At 46.5% G+C, this 18,031-nt stretch overlaps 1 protein-coding gene across 1 annotated transcript in view; it reads left to right on the forward strand.

Annotated features, from left to right (window-relative positions):
* Window positions 1-18,031, forward strand: part of RyR (Ryanodine receptor) — a 1,181,579-nt gene that overhangs the window by 769,433 nt on the left and 394,115 nt on the right. The gene's annotated exons all lie outside the window — the stretch shown is intronic.

The raw sequence follows: 18,031 nt of genomic DNA on the forward strand, positions 1-18,031 counted from the left end.
TGGCCCACCTTCAAGCAGCAGTTCCGACAGTACTTCGCCGACCCGGCTGTTCGGACGGAGATCGCAAGGAACAAGCTCGCTACCCGCCGTCAAAGTCCCGATGAGTCCTTTGCATCATACACAGAAGCCGTGCTGGCACTCTGTCGGCGCATCAGTCCCACCATGCCGGAATCTGAACGTGTACACCATGTCTTGAAGGGAATCAATTCAATGGCTTATAACACCCTAGTTGCCCAGAATCCATCAAGTGTTGATTCCATTATAACGACCTGCCAATGCCTCGACCAGCTACAGTCCTCCCGATTGCAGCCCGGCTTCACTACTGCCCCGACCTCTACTGACCTCGATCTACAAGCCATGATTCAAACGATAATCCGCGAGGAGCTCCAAGCCCTTAGCCCTTTCTGCCGGCACGGGTGCCATCATTCGTCTCCTCCTAACGACGCCGGCCTCCGCCACATCATTAAAGAAGAGTTGGCCACAATCAACCACCCTGTCACACCTGATCCTCCTGCACCTCGCCCAGCACCGACCTACGCTCACGTCGCTGCATCCCCTCCTACTTTTGTTCCCCCACCCCAAGCACCACCCTACAACCACATCAATGCCATGACGAAGGCTCAATTAATGCCACCCTATTACGCACTTTGGCGCCCCTCTCGCCCAGTGTGCTATTATTGTGGAATTCGAGGTCATATATCTCGCTTTTGTCGCCGACGCATTCAGAACAAGCGACGTGGTTATGACGCCTTCGAAAGTGACATACCTGCATATTATCAGTGACGACCAATTCCCAGCCAACCTCGTCGATTCTCTCCCCAGCCGGTATCCTCGTCTGAGCCAAGTGGGGCTCATGTATCCCGACGCCAGTCCCCTTCCCCGTACCGCCACTCTGTTTCGACACTTCGACCAGCAACAACTGTTCCTGTCCGAAATTCAGATAACTAAGCGATGCAGTTTCCGGAGGTGGAACTGCATTTTGCGAACTTACAAAAAGTCCTCCTCATCGCCCGTATAATATGATTTCCGTTTTAGTTGAAGGATTACCGGTCGAAGCTTTGATTGACACAGGGGCTGCACTTTCTGTTATTCATGCTGATTTGTGCCACCGTTTGCGGAAAGTAACGACGCCATATGATGGACCTGAACTTCGTGGAGCAAATGGCGTCCCTCTGCACCCTTCAGCAAAGTGTACAGTTCGAGTTGTTATAGACGGCGTCCGCCACCATCTGCAGTTTGCTGTGCTTTCACCGTGTGCGTATTTGATGATTTTTGGATGGGATTTTTTGTCAACCACTTCAGCATTAATTTCTTGTGGCGACCATGTCATCCATAAGACAGACAGTGATTTTTCATCTGACATTTCTGCATGGCATCATTCCCTAATTGCCGTAGCTGATGCTTTATTGCCTCCACAGTTCAGTTCAGTTCAGTCGTTCAGTCGTGTCCGACTCTTCGTGACCCTATGGACCATGTCACGTCACGCTTTCCGGTCTCTCACTATCTTCCTAACATCACATCACTTCATCTGCAGTGCCTCGAGGATGCCATCTAACCATCGCGTTCACTGCCTACCCCCTCTCCGGCGACCCTCAACCTTTCCCAACATCAAATCTTTCTCCAGCGACTCCTCTCTTCCCATCAGATGACCAAAGTAGCTGAGCTTTAACTTTAGAATTTGACCCTCCAATGAGCAGTCAGGGTTTATGGTCGACAATATCGACTGATTTCATCTTCTGTCAGTCCAAGGAAATCTCAAGAGTCTTCGCCAGCACCACAATTCAAACACGTCAATTCTTTGGCGGTCAGCCTTTTTCACAGTCCAACTCTCGCATCCATACATCACAACTGGAAAGACCATAGCACGAGTTATACGGATCTTGGATGGCAGACTAATGTCTCTGTTCTTTACTAGGCGGTCAAGGCTAACCATTGCTCTCTTTCCCAGAAGCAGGCGTCTCCTAATTTCATGGCTGCAGTCTCCTTGCGAGGTAATCTTGGAGGCCAAGAAGAGAAAATCTGTCACAGCTTCCACTTCTTGTCCATTGATGCTCCAGGACTTGATAGGGCAAGACGCCATGATTTTTATTTATTTATATACCCTAAAGGCCCTTTCAGGCATTACATAGGGGGGGAGGAGTCACATGAACAAAGTTGGTTATAACAGGCACATAAGTAACAATTGCACTTAAGGATCAGAGAGGAGAGAAAAAAAAAAAAAAAAAGTCATTCAGGTCGCTATTTTTCCCTTTTTTTTTATACAGTAGTTATATGACCTGAGCAATTTTACATGCACTGAAGAAACGAGGTATGCGCGCGCTTAATACCAAGCAGTAGGCTGAAATGAACAAGAAATAACACAGCACTACACATCAAGGAAAAAAAGTAATGAGCATTGCAAAATATTATTAAGAAAGTTAAGTCAGTTTAACATTCAATTCCCTCCAAAGCCTTGAGGAATGAACTATGGTCAGGTAGGGTAGCGACATCTGCTGGCAAACTGTTCCATTGCGAAATAGCAAGTAGCAGTGGTGAATATTTAAACAGATTTGTACGCGCATGTACGGGGTTGATTTTAAATGGATGGTCTACGCGAGCAGATATGTGGGAGGCAGGCCGAAGGAACGTTTTTCGAAAGTCTGATGAACCATGGTATAGTTTGTGCATGAAAGATAGGCGGGCATTTCGTCGCCTAGTCTCAAGGGGCAATAAATTAAATCGTTGCTTGATACTGTTTACGCTAGTTGGGTAGAAATAATCGTGGGCAATAAACCTGGCTGCTTTACTCTGTAGAGATTCAATGGAGTTTGCTAAGTAAGCTTGATGAGGGTGCCAAATGATGGATGCATATTCAAGCTGAGACCTGACAAGTGTTGTATAGGCTAGGAGTTTCGTTTTCTCATTAGCTTGATAGAGAGTGCGTTTTAGAAAGCCTAATGTTCTAGCGGCCTTGTTGATAATGTGTTCAATGTGAGTATTCCAAGTAAGGTCAGAAGATAAATGTACTCCTAGGTATTTAATGGATGACACATGTTCAATGGCATCGTTACCAATGAAATAGGTATGAAGGACAATGCGTCGCCTTTTAGTAAACGTTTGAGCTTTAGTTTTGTCAGTATTTATTTGCATTAGCCACGTTGTACACCAGTCAGAAATAGCGTTTAAGTCATCCTGTAAGATAATGTGGTCACGAGGGCTTTTAATTGGACGGTAAATGACACAATCGTCTGCAACCAAATGAATACTAGAGGCAATGTTAAAATGTAGGTCATTTATGTACATGAGAAAAAGAATCGGTCCTAAGACAGAACCCTGAGGTACACCCGATTTCACCGAGACAGGAGCAGAGGCATTTTTGTTAATGATGACAGATTGAGAGCGATCACTTAAAAAATCCTTGATCCAGTCAATGACGCCAGGGGATAAATTCATTGCATTAAGTTTATGGATTAGGCGGAAGTGAGGAACGCGATCGAAGGCCTTAGCGAAATCAATAAAGATGGCGTCAATGGGATGAGTCGAATGAACAGAATGGTGAAGATCAGTGACCAACTCAAACAGCTGCGATTCGCAGGAACGTCCACGTTGAAACCCGTGCTGATTAGAAAAGATGAGCTTAGAATTTACAAGGTACTGCATGATTTGAGATGCTATAATGTGCTCAAGGAGTTTACATGAAACGCAAGTGAGCGAAATAGGCCTGTAATTGTAAAGTGAATTTTTGTTTCCAGACTTAAAGACAGGAATGACATGAGCAGTTTTCCAATCCTTAGGCAATTTGCCTGTGTCAAGGGAGTACTGGAACAGCCTGCACAGCAGTGGTCCGGAGATATGTTTGGTTAGTTTTAACAGTTTTGTGGAAATTCCATCGGGTCCGGGACTAGAATTCGAAGGCAAACGGTCAATGGCACACTCTACCCCATGACAGGAAACAGTGATATCATTCATGGAGTGACCAACAGATTCCAGAATTCCCGTGTCGGAAAAAGACTCTTCGTCAGTAAAAACAGTACTAAAATACACATTGAATTGATTCGCCAAAAGAGTTTCGTCGATAGGCATGCCATCTGTATCTAAACTCGGGAGAGCGCTAGATGAATTGGGTTTTACAACCTTCCAAAATTTCTTCGGATCATTCCGCATCATGTTGGCAATTTCAGTATTAAAGAAAGCATCTTTAGCTTCCTTTTATCTGTCTTTTCACGAGAAGAGACTGCGCATGATAAGCCTCCCAGCGCTGCTCCGAGTCCGAGACAGCTGCATGCCTGTATAGGCGTTTCTTTTTGCGTATACTGCGCCTAATTGTTGTCGTGAACCATGGGTTACGATGACAAGGGGCTATTTCTAACACAGGTACACATGCGTTCTGACATTCAAGAAGTTTATCACGAAGCAATACCCAGTTGTCGTTGATCGACCGATTCTCGAATCCATCGAGATAAAAAGACGAGAAATCGACCAGCATTGTCGTCATATTTTCAACGTCTGCTCGTCTGTAATCATATATTTTTTTCTTTGCACGGTCGCATTTCTCGACTTCGAGGGAGAGATTAACATGAACGGCAAAATGATCACTTATTTTATCAGTAACTATTGTTGTCGAAAGCGCAGGGTGGGTCGTGAAAAACAGGTCTAAAACAGCAGTGTCACGAGTTGGCGAAGTCACAAGTTGTTGTAAGCAAAAAAAGTGAGCTATATCAAGCATTTTTATACATTCACTTTTATTTGTACACTCACTGAGGACAGTGTTTGAAGTCCAGTTGATGCCGGGATAATTAAAATCGCCTGCCAGAACTAACACAGCATTTGGGAACAACGACTGAACTTTAGCGATAGTATCATGAAGACTATCCGTGAAGTTAGAACTGGAGTTAGGCGGCCTGTAGCAGACGCCAACTAAGATTTTCTTAAAGCCCAGACCGATATTCGCCCATAACATTTCCAGCTCTGAATCAGCATCGACCATAGTAGATGGTACCGAATGTGACACTGCGATCATAACACCGCCTCCTTTGGTGCCAATGCGATCTTTTCTATAAATTGTGAATGCATTTGAAAAAGAAAGTTCCGAGTCTGAGATGCTTGGGTTAAGCCATGTTTCTGTCCCCAAAATAACATTTGCATCGCACGTGTCAGTTAGAGACAGCAAGTCATCCTGTTTTAGTAGAAGGCTGCGGAAATTGGCAAGAAGGAATGATAACGGACCGAGTTTGCTAACCGAGTTGGTTCTGAAATGACTTTTCTTGATGAACATTAGGACAGCGTTGGCTTTGCTTAAGTTCTACGACACGGTCACAGGACGCGTCATATCTGTAGATGCTGCCGTTTAGTTTTAGTTTGTTATAAGAAAAACTGTATTTTCCTTCATCTTTATTTGCCTTCGCGAAATCTCTCAACTTTTTCCGTGCGAGTTGAACTTTCGGTGAAAAATCTTCCTCTATCCATACTTTTGGCGCAGATATATCTTTCAGTTTGTGGGCATGTCCTAAAATAGCATTCCTGCTTTTGTAGTTCAGAAACTTGACAATGATAGGGCGGCGAGATACAGAATTATACTTCCCGATACGATGGGCCCGTTCAATTTCGCCAGCATCCACCTTCAAGTGGGTACGAAAAAAAGTTCTAACAATATTTTCTGTCTCATCCCAGGTTTCTGATGCAGACTCAGGTAAACCTTTAATTATTAAGTTGTTCCTGCGAATTCGGTTGTTCAGATCATCAACCACACCAGCCAAACCTTCCCTAGCTTGTTTTAAGTTCATGTCTGATCTAAGGACACTTATATCACATTTGACCGCATTCACTTCCTCCGTCAATCCAGTAAATTCACTCATTTTCACTTCAAGTCTTGATACTTGGTTGGTTATGTCAAGCATCCCCGAAGAGATTGTTTCAAGTTGCAAATCAATTTTTTTCTGGTGCTCAACGTTAGAACTGATAGCCTTCTCAAGGTTGCTGATTGTTTCCAGGATTAGTTCTAGTTGGTCAGGACCGGGGTTCAGTTCTACATCACCGGAACATAGCAATAATTTCGCGATGCATAGTGCAAGCAGAAGTGTTCTCATGCTAGGGAGCCAACACCCAGCCTTCAGCCACATCAAGCCACAACTCTTCTGGGCATGTTTTCTGCAGTGTTGAAGGAAACAGCCAATGCGAACGCGGTACGTGTTCAAATCAACACCCATAACAGCAATGCACGACAGCAAGTTTCACTGGGATCTGCGGCCAATTACAGCAAAGTTCAAGCTTGTATCAGGATAAAAGTTACTCACCTAGAAGGAGCACAATCAAAACTTAGTGCATGAAACACTTGGCCGCAGAATCCCGCATCTGTTAATTTCGGCAGCCTTTAAGTAGACGAGTGCGGTGTTGCCACCCGGAGCCACAGGAACAGGTGTCGCTGTGAATCCTCGGAGATGAAACGTCGGTAGGCGGTAGATCCGATATCAATAACGCATCGGTGATATGATGGCCGCGTCACCAAGCTTGCAGGAAGAGCACGCGGCAACGGGCACTAGAAGGAGCACAATCAAAACTTAGTGCATGAAACACTTGGCCGCAGAATCCCGCATCCGTTAATTTCGGCAGCCTTTAAGTAGACGAGTGCGGTGTTGCCACCCGGAGCCACAGGAACAGGTGTCGCTGTGAATCCTCGGAGATTAAACGTCGGTAGGCGGTAGATACGATATCAATCAATCTTTGTCTCTTTAATGTAATAAGTGCGAAACACTTATTACCGTTGTTTCTGAACACATCAATGACAGGGATGTACTCATTGCACCATCTCATCGTCATCTTGCACGTGGAATCGCCTTCCCATCAAGTCTTGTACGATTCCGCAGCAGCTCAGTGATAGTAGCTGCCACAACACTCCCCGTGAATCCCTCGTCCTGACTAAAGGAACTTCCCTGCCATGCATACTGGATGCTCACCCTATATCCATGATGATGCTCACTGCCCCGTTACCTCCGCAACGTGATTTATCACAAGTCTCTCTTTCCATGCTGTCGAAGACAATCAATCCGAACCTCATGCCGCACCAACGTCAAGAATTGCTGCAATTGCTTCAAGCCCACTAAGCCATTTTTGATGCCACTTCCCCACCACTGGGACGGACTAGTGTTGCACATCACCGCATCCTTACCGAAGGTAACTCAATTGTACGCCGACGACCTTATCGGGTTTCTCTCCTGGAACGAAAAGTAATTGAAGAAAATGCCAATGACATGCTCCGTCGCAATATTTTTCGTCCATCAACAAGCCCATGGTCCTCCCCAGTCATCATCTTCATCATCAGCCTGATTATACCCACTGCAGGGCGAAGGCATCTCCCATATTTCTCCACTTAACCTGGTTCTGTGCTAGCTGCATCCACTTGACCCCTGCGAACTTCTTAATCTCATCCGCCCACCTAACTTTCTGCCGCCCCCTGCTACGCTTTCCTTCCCTTGGATTCCAGTTTGTTACTCTCAGCGACCATCGGTTATCCTCTCTTCGCCCTACATGTCCTGCCCATGTCCATTTCTTCTTAATTTCTACTAGAATGTCGGTAACTTGAGTTATTTCTCTGACCCACTCTGCACGCTTTCTATCTCTTAATGTTACCCCTACCATTTTTCGTTCCATAGCCCTCTGGGTTGTCCTCAACTCTTGGTTAGCCTCCACGTTTCAGCCCCATAGGTGAGTACAGGCAAGATGCAACTGTTGTATACTTTCCTTTTGAGCGATACCGGTAAGCTGCTAGTCATAATCTGCGAGTGCTTGCCAAATGCGCTCCATCCCAATCTTATTCTTCTTGTTATTTCCTTTTCATGGTCCGGATCTGCGGTTACTACCTGTCCTAAGTAGACATATTCGTCCACTACTTCCAGTATTTCGCTACCTAATGCAAACTGCTGTTCCTTCCCGAGGCTGTTGAACATTACCTTAGTCTTCTGCATATTGATTTTCAAGCCTACCTTTCTACTTTTCCTGTCTAGGTCATCAATCATTATTTGCAGTTCATCCCCCGAGTTGCTTAGCAAGGCAACGTCATCAGCAAATCGCAGATTACTGAGGTATTCTCCATCTACCCTTATCCCTAACTGCTCCCATTCCAAGTCTCTGAATACTTCCTCTAAACAAGCTGTGAATAGTACTGGGGAGATTGTGCCTCCTTGCCTAACACCTTTCTTTATGGGAATTTTGTTACTTTCATTATGCAGAACTATGGTTGCTGGGCAACCACTATATATATCCTCCAGCACTTTCACGTACCCCCTGATTTTCGTCTACCCCCTGATTTCGCAATGCCTGCATCACCGCCGAGGTTTCAACTGAGTCAAATGCTTTTTCGTAATCAATGAATGCTATGTTAAGGGCTGGTTATATTCCGAGCATTTTTCTATCACCTGATTGATGGTATGGATATGATCGATAGTAGAGTACCGTTTCCGAAACCCTGCTTGATCCTTTGCTTGATTGAAGTCTAAGGTTGTCCTTATTCTATTAGCGATTACCTTAGTAAATACCTTATATGTAACAGACAGTAAGCTGATTGGTCTGTAATTTTTAAGGTCCTTAGAGTCCCCTTTCTTGTGAATGAGGATAATATTTGCATACTTCCATGGTTCCGGTACCATCGATGACACCAGGTACTGTGTATACAGGGTGGCCAGTTTTCTAGCATGATATCCCCCCCGTCCTTCAGCAAGTCTGTAGTTATCTGATCCTGTCCAGTAGTAGTAGTTAAAAAAAAAGGACGGATCGGTACGATTTTGTGTTGATTATCGCACACTCAACAAAATTACCCTCGAAGACGTCTACCCGATGCCGCGTATTGATGACGCCCTTGACTCTCTCCAAGGTGCCGAATATTTCTCGACCTTAGACCTCCGCTCAGGTTATTGACAAATACCTATGCACGAGGGCGACAAAGAAAAAGCCTCTTTCGCAACTCCCGACTGACTTTACAAGTTTAATGTTATGCCCTTTGGCCTTTGTAACGCACCCGCAACATTTGAAAGAATGATCGATACTGTACTTCGTAGCCTCAAATGGAAACCTGTTTATGTTACTTCGATGACATTGTTATCTTTTCGTCAACTTTTACCGACCATCTCACGCGCCTGAATGAAGTCCTCACGTGTCTTCCTTCAGCGGGCCTTCAGCTCTACACCAAGAAGTGCCACTTTGCAGAGAAGGAAATTAAAATATTGGAACATCTGGTTGGCCATGACGGCATTTGCCCAGACCCTAAAAAAATAATCGCGGTCTTGAACTTTCCTCGTCCGCAACGGACTACAGAGTTGCGCAGTTTCCTCGGCCTGGCATCCTATTTCCGGCGATTTATAAGACATTTTGCAACTATTGCTGCGCCACGTCATGAACTACTTAAAGCGCGCAGCCCTTTCGTGTGGACTGAACAGTGGAACACTGCTTTTAACGACTTAAAGCACGCCCTCATATCAGATCCAGTTCTTGGCCACTTCAGCGACAGCGCTCCTACCATCCTGCACACTGATGCCAGTAGTCACGGTCTTGGCGCTGTACTTCTGCAGCGCGATGCAACTTCGCATGAGAAAGTGATTGCCTTCGCCAGTCGGGCCATGACTCCAGCTGAGAAAAACTACACCATTACCGAGCAGGAATGTCTCACCGTCGTCTGGGCTGTTTAAAAGTTTTGCCCTTACCTATATGGTCGGTATTTCACAGTTGCGACCGATCACCATGCTCTTTGCTGGTTATCTTCACTGAAAAATTTGACAGGCAGACTTGGCCGTTGGATTCTGCGCTAGCAAGAATACCATTTCGACTTCGTTTATACATCGGGTCGGCAACACCAAGACGCCGACGCTCTTTCTCGCTGCCCGGTTTCGGAATCAGCCTGCTGTTTTTCTTCACAATGCATTTCCACCTCTGACCACAGCTGATCATCGCTTCCACCGACGCATATCACTGCAGTTTCTTTTGACGGCTGTGAGAACAAGCACGCTCTTTGCTCACAGCAATTAGTGGATGCCTACTGTCGGCCCATCATCGACCGCCTTATCAGCGCTTCGAGCCCACCCAACGCTATGCTTCGCCGACAGCTTCGCAATTTCAAGCTTGAAGATGGCATACTATGCCGCTACGTGAATTATCCTGATGGAACTCGCTGGCTCCCAGTTGTACCGCGTGTGCTTTGCCCACGTATACTAGCGGCTTTCCACGATGACGCTACTGCAGGCCACCTTGTTTTTAACAAAACAAAACATACGGGTAATAGAGCAGCGGTGGCATAGCGGTAACCTGACTAGCCCGCAAGTTCTCGTACAAAAACATGCTATATCGCCCGGGTGGTCAGACTCGCTCATAGCCAATCCCCTACCCCGCAATATGCATCCTCTGTTCCACCAAGGCCGCCGGAAGGCGCAGGCCAAATACATCCAGGAAAAGTACGGGACGGACACTGAATCCTACTACGTAGACGCAGCAAAGTCAGAAGCGGGGTACACGGTAGCGGTTGTGATTCACCAACAACAACTGGTTGATGCCCTCACCATCTGCGATGACAATATAGAAATGGCGAAGGAGGTGGCCATTGCTTTAGCTGCCATGCATACCACCTGCGCCTATATAATAACAGACTCTATGGCTGCCTACCGCAACTACATCAAAGGGCGAATATGTCCCCAGGCTGCCAGAATATTGAAAAATTATGGACACCCCGAACAAGACAAATGTCTCATCTGGACAACGGGGCATCAAGGCGTGGAACGGAACGAGTGCACCCATGCCGCTGCCCGAGATCTCCTCCCCCGGGATTCGACTCCTCCATCCTCCACACTGCCCTATCCCGGCTCTCTGGCGACGTATGCGGATAGGTTACAGCACTGCAGACTCTCTCGCAGAAAATATCCACCCCCAGCCAAGGGGCTCTCCAAAGCGGAGGAAGTTAGATGGCGACGCCTACAGACAGGTACATATAACACACCAGCCCGTTCTGCCCCCCGGGTTCTGCGACCCCAAATGCAAATATTGCGGGGAAAAGGCAGGCCTGCACCACATGGTGTGGACCTGCTCACACAATCCTCCAGATGATCCGAATGCAGTGCCAACAATTGAGGGGCGGGAGGCTGCCCTGTCCAGCTCTGGACTAGAGGCCCAACGGGCCCTCGTGACACGTGTGCGGGTAGCAGCGGCAGCCGCTGGAGTCCGGGACTAGGGATCCCACCTACACATCCCCCTCCCTTAAATATACTTAATAAAGTTTTTCACTCACTCACTCGCATGCAAGAGGACCGGGGTTCAAATACCGGTGCCGCGCAATTCTCCACCGGATGAAAAAAAAAATCCGCGTGTCGATGGAATTGCATAAACAGGTTTGGGGTGCGACCTGATGCCGGTGAGCACCTCCAGCAACGCACTCCCTCACCAGAACAGGAGTTGGCCACCCTGGTGCAGTAATTGGCCGCAACCTCCTATGATAAGCTCCATAAAACCCCGGCCCTAAGTCACCATCGGCTGCGGAACAACTGACCACGGCGGCGGTCAGACCTGTGACGCAGCAGGGGGTGCTAAGAAAGCCTGGCTCCGCTGGACAGGCCGCCATTGGAAACTGATCCTGGCAACGTTTAATGCTAGAACCCTAGCTAGTGAAGCTAGTTTAGCAGTGCTGTTAGAGGAGCTAGAGGGCATGAATTGGGATTTCATAGGGCTTAGTGAGGTTAGGAGACCGAATGAGGCATATACTATACTGAAGGATGGGCATGTACTGTGTTATCGAGGTTTACCAGAGAGGCGACAACTAGGAGTAGGTTTCCTTGTCAATAAGCATATAGCGGGTAATATAGATGAATTCTATAGTATTAATGAGAGGGTTGCAGGCATCGTAATTAGGCTTAATAAGCGGTATAAACTGAAGGTTGCACAGGCCTATGCACCTACATGTAGTTATGATGACCAGGCAGTTGAAAGCTTCTATGAAGATGTAGAATCGGCAATGCGAAAAGTAAAGACGCAGTATACTGTATTAATGGGCGATTTCAATGCCAAGGTAGGAAAAAAACAGGCAGGAGACAAGGCAGTAGGTGACTATGGCATTGGTTCTAGGAATAGCAGGGGGGAGTTACTAGTTGAGTTTGCAGAGCGCAATAACTTACGAATCATGAATACCTTCTTCAGCAAAAGGAAGAACCGGAAATGGACATGGAAAAGTCCTAACGGAGAGACTAAAAATGAAATCGACTTCATATTGTGTTCAAACCCCGCCATTATTCAAGATGTAGAGGTAATCGGGAAAGTGCGATGCAGTGACCACAGGATGGTGAGGTCCCGAATTAGCCTAAATCTGAAGAAGGAACGCAACAGATTAGTAAGAAAGAAACCCATCAACGAATTAGCGGTGAAGGGGAGGGCAGAAGAGTTCAGGATCTCGCTACAGAATAGGTATTGGGCTCTAACTGAGGGTGGCGACATTACCCTAGAGGCAAGGAACAATAATTTCAGAGATATCATTACTGAGTGCGCGGTAGAAGTAGGCGGTAGGATAGTTAGAGAGGATACCGGTAAGCTGTCTAAGGAGACGAAAGATTTGATTAAGAAACGCCAGAGTATGAAAGCTTCCAATCCAACACACCTGATCGAATTGGCCGAGATATCAAAGCTAATCAATAAGCTCAAGGTGGCCGATATAAGGAAGTATAACATGGGGAAAATTGAGCATGCTGTAAAGAACGGGGGAAGCCTTAAAGCGGTAAAGAAGAAATTGGGCATAGGCAAAAACCAGATGTATGCAATAAGGGACAAGGCGGGCAACGTCATCACTAATATGGAAAAGATAGTCAAAGTAGCCGAGGAGTTCTATACAGATCTCTACAATAGCCAAAATAGTCAGGACCGTAATGAGATTGGCGGTAGGGAAAAACAGTCAGACGTTCCACCAGTGACGAAGGACGAGGTCAAGAAAGCACTAGAAACTATGAAAAGGGGGAAATCAGCTGGAGAGGATCAGATAACCACAGATTTGCTGAAGGACAGGGGGGGATATCGTGCTAGAAAAACTGGCCACCCTGTATACGCAGTGCCTGGTGTCATCGATGGTACCGGAACCATGGAAGAATGCAAACATCCTCATTCACAAGAAAGGGGACTCTAAGGACCCTAAAAATTACAGACCAATCAGCTTACTGTCTGTTACGTATAAGGTATTTACTAAGGTAACCGCTAATAGAATCAGGACAACCTTAGACTGCAATCAAGCAAAGGATCAAGCAGGGTTTCTGAAACGGTACTCTACTATCGATCATATCCATACCATCAATCAGGTGATAGAAAAATGCTCAGAATATAACCAGCCCTTATACATAGCATTCATTGATTACGAAAAAGCATTTGACTCAGTTGAAACCTCGGCGGTGACGCAGGCATTGCGAAATCAGGGGGTAGACGAGCCGTACGTGAAAGTGCTGGAAGGTATATATAGTGGCTGCACAGCAACCACAGTTCTGCATAAAGAAAGTAACAAAATTCCCATAAAGAAAGGTGTTAGGCAAGGAGACTCAATCTCCCCAGTACTATTCACAGCTTGTTTAGAGGAAGAATTCAGAGGCTTGGAATGGGAGCAGTTAGGGATAAGGGTAGATGGAGAATACCTCAGTAACCTGCGATTTGCTGATGACATTGCCTTGCTAAGCAACTCGGGGGATGAACTGCAAATAATGATTGATGACCTAGACAGGAAAAGTAGAAAGGTAGGCTTGAAGATCAATATGCAGAAGACTAAGGTAATGTTCAACAGCCTCGGGAAGGAACAGCAGTTTACATTAGGTAGCGAAATACTGAAAGTAGTATGCGAATGTCTACTTAGGACAGGTAGTAACCGCAGATCCGCACCACGAAAAGGAAATAACAAGAAGAATAAGATTGGGATGGAGCGCATTTGGCAAGCACTCGCAGATTATGACTAGCAGCTTACCGGTATCGCTCAAGAGGAAAGTATAGACCGTTTTCGCCGCGAGGAGGAAAATAGCCTCGAAGCGGCGCGCGGAGCGCTCCTCCTCTCCCCTTTCTCGCTGGTATGCGCGGGCGGCAAGGTGGCCATAGCATTTGCATTGAGAACTTGCCTTTCGTGCTGTTTCTTGTGCGATAAAACAGCTTTTGTTTGGTTTTCACGCAAACTGTGACCACGAATCGTGAGCCGAGGTCATCAGGATACCACTGCGCTGTTGTTGGCTGCTTCAACAACTATCGTAAGCGAAAAAAACTAGGCGCAGAGCAATGTGCACTGCATCAACAGCTGCGGCATCAGTGCGGGTGCGATCTGTTTCAACTGCATCGTTTTCCGTTCGATGAAGATGAGTGACGGCGTTGGCTGGCTAGCGTGAGCAGAAAGGATTTTGTGCCATCGACCGCCTCTCGTGTGTGCTCAGAACACTTTGTTGGTGGACAAAGTACTGCTATGAACTCCATACCTATGCTTAAGCTGGGCTATGAACGGAAGGTTTATAACGTCACCACTTCTTGTGCAACACACCCATGCTTCGTGAAGAACTTTGACTGACTGTGAGGCCTGCACTTGGCATTTCAGCAATGTCAATTGCTCATCTACTGTATGCATGAGCACCGTCCCAACCGAACCACTCTGCAAATACGAGTATGACTGCATGCTCCTGAATGATTTCACCTCCTTGAGGTCACACGCTTTCTTCTCAAGGAGGTAAAAAATAATGTGTGGCATCTGCACGCGTGGCCACTTCTTTATGTCGTCACTCCAGTCAGTGACAACTGCTGGATGGCTGTACAGCTTGTCACCTGCAGACAAATATCAAGGGCACATAATCAGAGCAATGGAAGGAAGTAGCGAAGAGAAATAGAAGAAAGAAAAAACACTTCAAAATTCTCGTTGCATGCTATATCACCTAACTACATGCCGAGGAAGCAATGTAACAGCAAGGTTATTACCGCAAACAATGGGCCTTGGCAAAACAAGAGTGCGCTAACTGCCCCAGTAAAGATACCAAAGCCTAGAAAACTCGTGTGAAAAAGCGTAACTTGGAGAGGACTGCAAGCGCTCTAAGTGCTCGCCAAAATACAATAGAAGAAAGGGAGGCACGGCGAATTTCTACTGCCGCGTAGCTAGTAGCCGCGCAACCTGTGATCTAACTTCACTTGTTCAGCGTGAGTTATTTACGGCCGAAACACTCCTCTTTCATCAAGTGAAAAGAGGACGCTACGTACGAGAAAAAAAAACGAGGCAGAGAGAACGGTCATTGATCGCTCAGTGGCCAAATCCCCAAACTAGCGACGGTGACAAACGTGACGCCAACAAGTGTAGACGTTGCTTTCGCTCGGTGTCTACACGCTCTAGCTGAGTAAGCAATCTCGTACCGATCACTGGATCTGCTCGTTAGTGAGTATTTATCTCATTGACAACCCGCTGAAACACAGAGCGCACAGAGGATCGAGCGCTTTATTTTGGCACGACACGTATCTCGCCGAGAAGTGCACTGTAGCACGTGTTCAAAATCGTGAATTGTATACCGGTCAGCTTTCACGAAACGAGTTCAGTATCGGGACTGATCAAACAATAAAAATCGCTATACACACCAAGTGTACTCAAGCAAAGTGAAGTCCCGCTAACGCAAACATTCATGAAATAGCTGTGTTATCCTGGCTGGCAATCGTAGTCTATCGAACGCAATTAAATAGCATAAAAGAAGCTTGGCGCTGTCTGTGTCACCTCCTCGACAGCCGTCGTAGATAGCAGTGCGACAATTAATTGTAGTGCATTAGTTCACAAACTTAACAAAATCCGCTTACCTATGTCAATCATCGGAACGGCGGTAAGAGTGCCACTGCCTCCGGCCCCGTCATCTGCCGAAGTTCCGGCCATCGCTCCACGAAACGGCGGCAGTACTGCTAGAAAATGCTTTGCCGTAATCCAGGAGCTTTTCTAACGCAAACACACACAAAACCAGAACAGAAACGTCTATATGCGGCACCGCCGTCCTGCACAGTGGGTATACAACAAATGTGTGCGCGCATACCAGCATGGCGCTAGGGACAAAACAGAACATAGACGGCGCCACATTTTCAAAATGGCGACCTCCTAAATAAAATGGTCTATACAACAGTTGCATTTTACCTGTACCTACCTATGCCGCTGAAACGTGGAGGCTAACCAAGAGAGTTCTACTTAAGTTGAGGACAACCCAGAGGGCTATGGAACAAAAAATGGTAGGGGTAACATTAAGAGATAGAAAGCGTGCAGAGTGGGTCAGAGAAATAACTCAAGTTACCGACATTCTAGTAGTAATTAAGAAAAAGAAATGGACATGGGCAGGACATGTCGGGCGAAGAGAGGATAACTGATGGTCGCTGAGGGTAACAAACTGGAATCCAAGGGAAGGAAAGCGTAGCAGGGGGCAGTACTGCAGTACAGCGGACTACGGCTTACTCCTCATTTTTCCTCGTTTTCGGCCGGCCTCCCACTACAATCCTCGACACTTCCTTCTTCTCTACGCCCGACTACTTCTCATCATTACCAGCCCTGTTACCAGCCCTGTTTTTATCCCGTGTGGCCAAATGCCGTCATCTTGCCCGCCTCAACACAGAAGCGTGCCAGCAAGACCGCAAGAGTCGCTACGATTCGAAGCATTGCGTGGTCTCTTTTCGTCCTGGTGACGAAGTACTGCTCTTTACACCACTGCGCATCCCTGGCCTTAGTGATAAATTTCAGCGCCGCTATCTTGGTCCCTACAAGGTAATCAACCAAACTTCCCCAGTAAACTACCAAGTCACACCTGTTGATCCCCCAGCTGACCAACGCCACCGTGGAACTGAAATTGTTCACGTATCTCGCTTGAAGCCGTTTGTGCGCCGCGGTACATCGGTTGGTTAGGAGCGGCCAGGCTGGCCGCTTCCGACACCCCAGGGCAGATTGTGTGAGCCCTCCATGGATCGTCTTTCATTTGTACATACCATGATCATCTTCTTCCTCTTGTACATACCATCATAATTGTCCCGCGGCACCGGCTCCGGCGCGCGCTTGGGTTTTCTCCATCAGATTAAACGCTGACACGGCATACCTCGCCTTGCCTTCACGACCTTGCCGTCTGGACCTGGCCTTCTTCCACAATATAAACAGCGCGAACAGGAAGGAACAAAACCGCACTTGTCTTGTGGCTTCCTTTTATCTTGTCCTGTGTCTTCCTGTTCGTGCTGTTTATATTAACAACCGAGATAGCAAAGCTTGGAGATGACTGTATCAGCAAACCACCTTACTCTTGACAAAAATAGAACTCGAACTGTTGGATATTGTACAATGATGATACGTGTGGCAGAAGTCACGTGTCTGTGTCTCGTGTGGTGCGCAACAGTGTATAAAGCAACGTATGCCTCGGAATTAACGTTTTGAAAACCAGCGCTCATTGTGTGTTCTTGCTCTTGTTTTCCATTTTTTTTTGCGCTGTTACCCGAAAATGCCTGTGTGCTGTGCGATTTCAGTGCACGTTAAAGATTTATAGGGGTTGTAGCCCTCTACTACAGTGCCTTTTCTCCCGCCTCCCTCCCTTCCCTTAGACACTGTTCAGGAATCCAACTTGAAGTGTGACAGTTACTGTGATTAGATTTCTTTTTTGTAGCTAACTGACCTTTTAGGATTGTGAAGGCACACACTTATACTGGTGTGCTGCAATGAATTAGGCTCAGAAGTTGTCAAGGTGCGAAATAGCGGAAGAACTGTGTGTTCTCATAACCACAACAATAAGCTGATAAATGTCCTCCTCACCTGTTCAGGATGGGCAAGAGTTCATGCCCTTCCATTGGTACTTTGGCGCTGAAGGTGAAAGGGGCTTTGTAAATTTATATAAGCCCTGAACAGAACTGGGAAACAACTACTGAAATGTTGCTTTTTTTCTTTCATGCCTGTGTGGTTATTGTAACTTAAAAGCGGGTGATGAATTATTTTCTTTCATCCTGAAGCTGCCTGTATTGCTTTGAGATCGGTTTTCTCTGAGCTGCTATTCTTAGCAGCAGTATCTGAAATAGCAAGAAGAAAAGGGATGTGGAG

Source organism: Amblyomma maculatum, chromosome 11 (genome assembly GCF_055883805.1).
Source record: "Amblyomma maculatum isolate TAMU_Amacu chromosome 11, ASM5588380v1, whole genome shotgun sequence".
NCBI classification, from domain to species: domain Eukaryota; kingdom Metazoa; phylum Arthropoda; class Arachnida; order Ixodida; family Ixodidae; genus Amblyomma; species Amblyomma maculatum.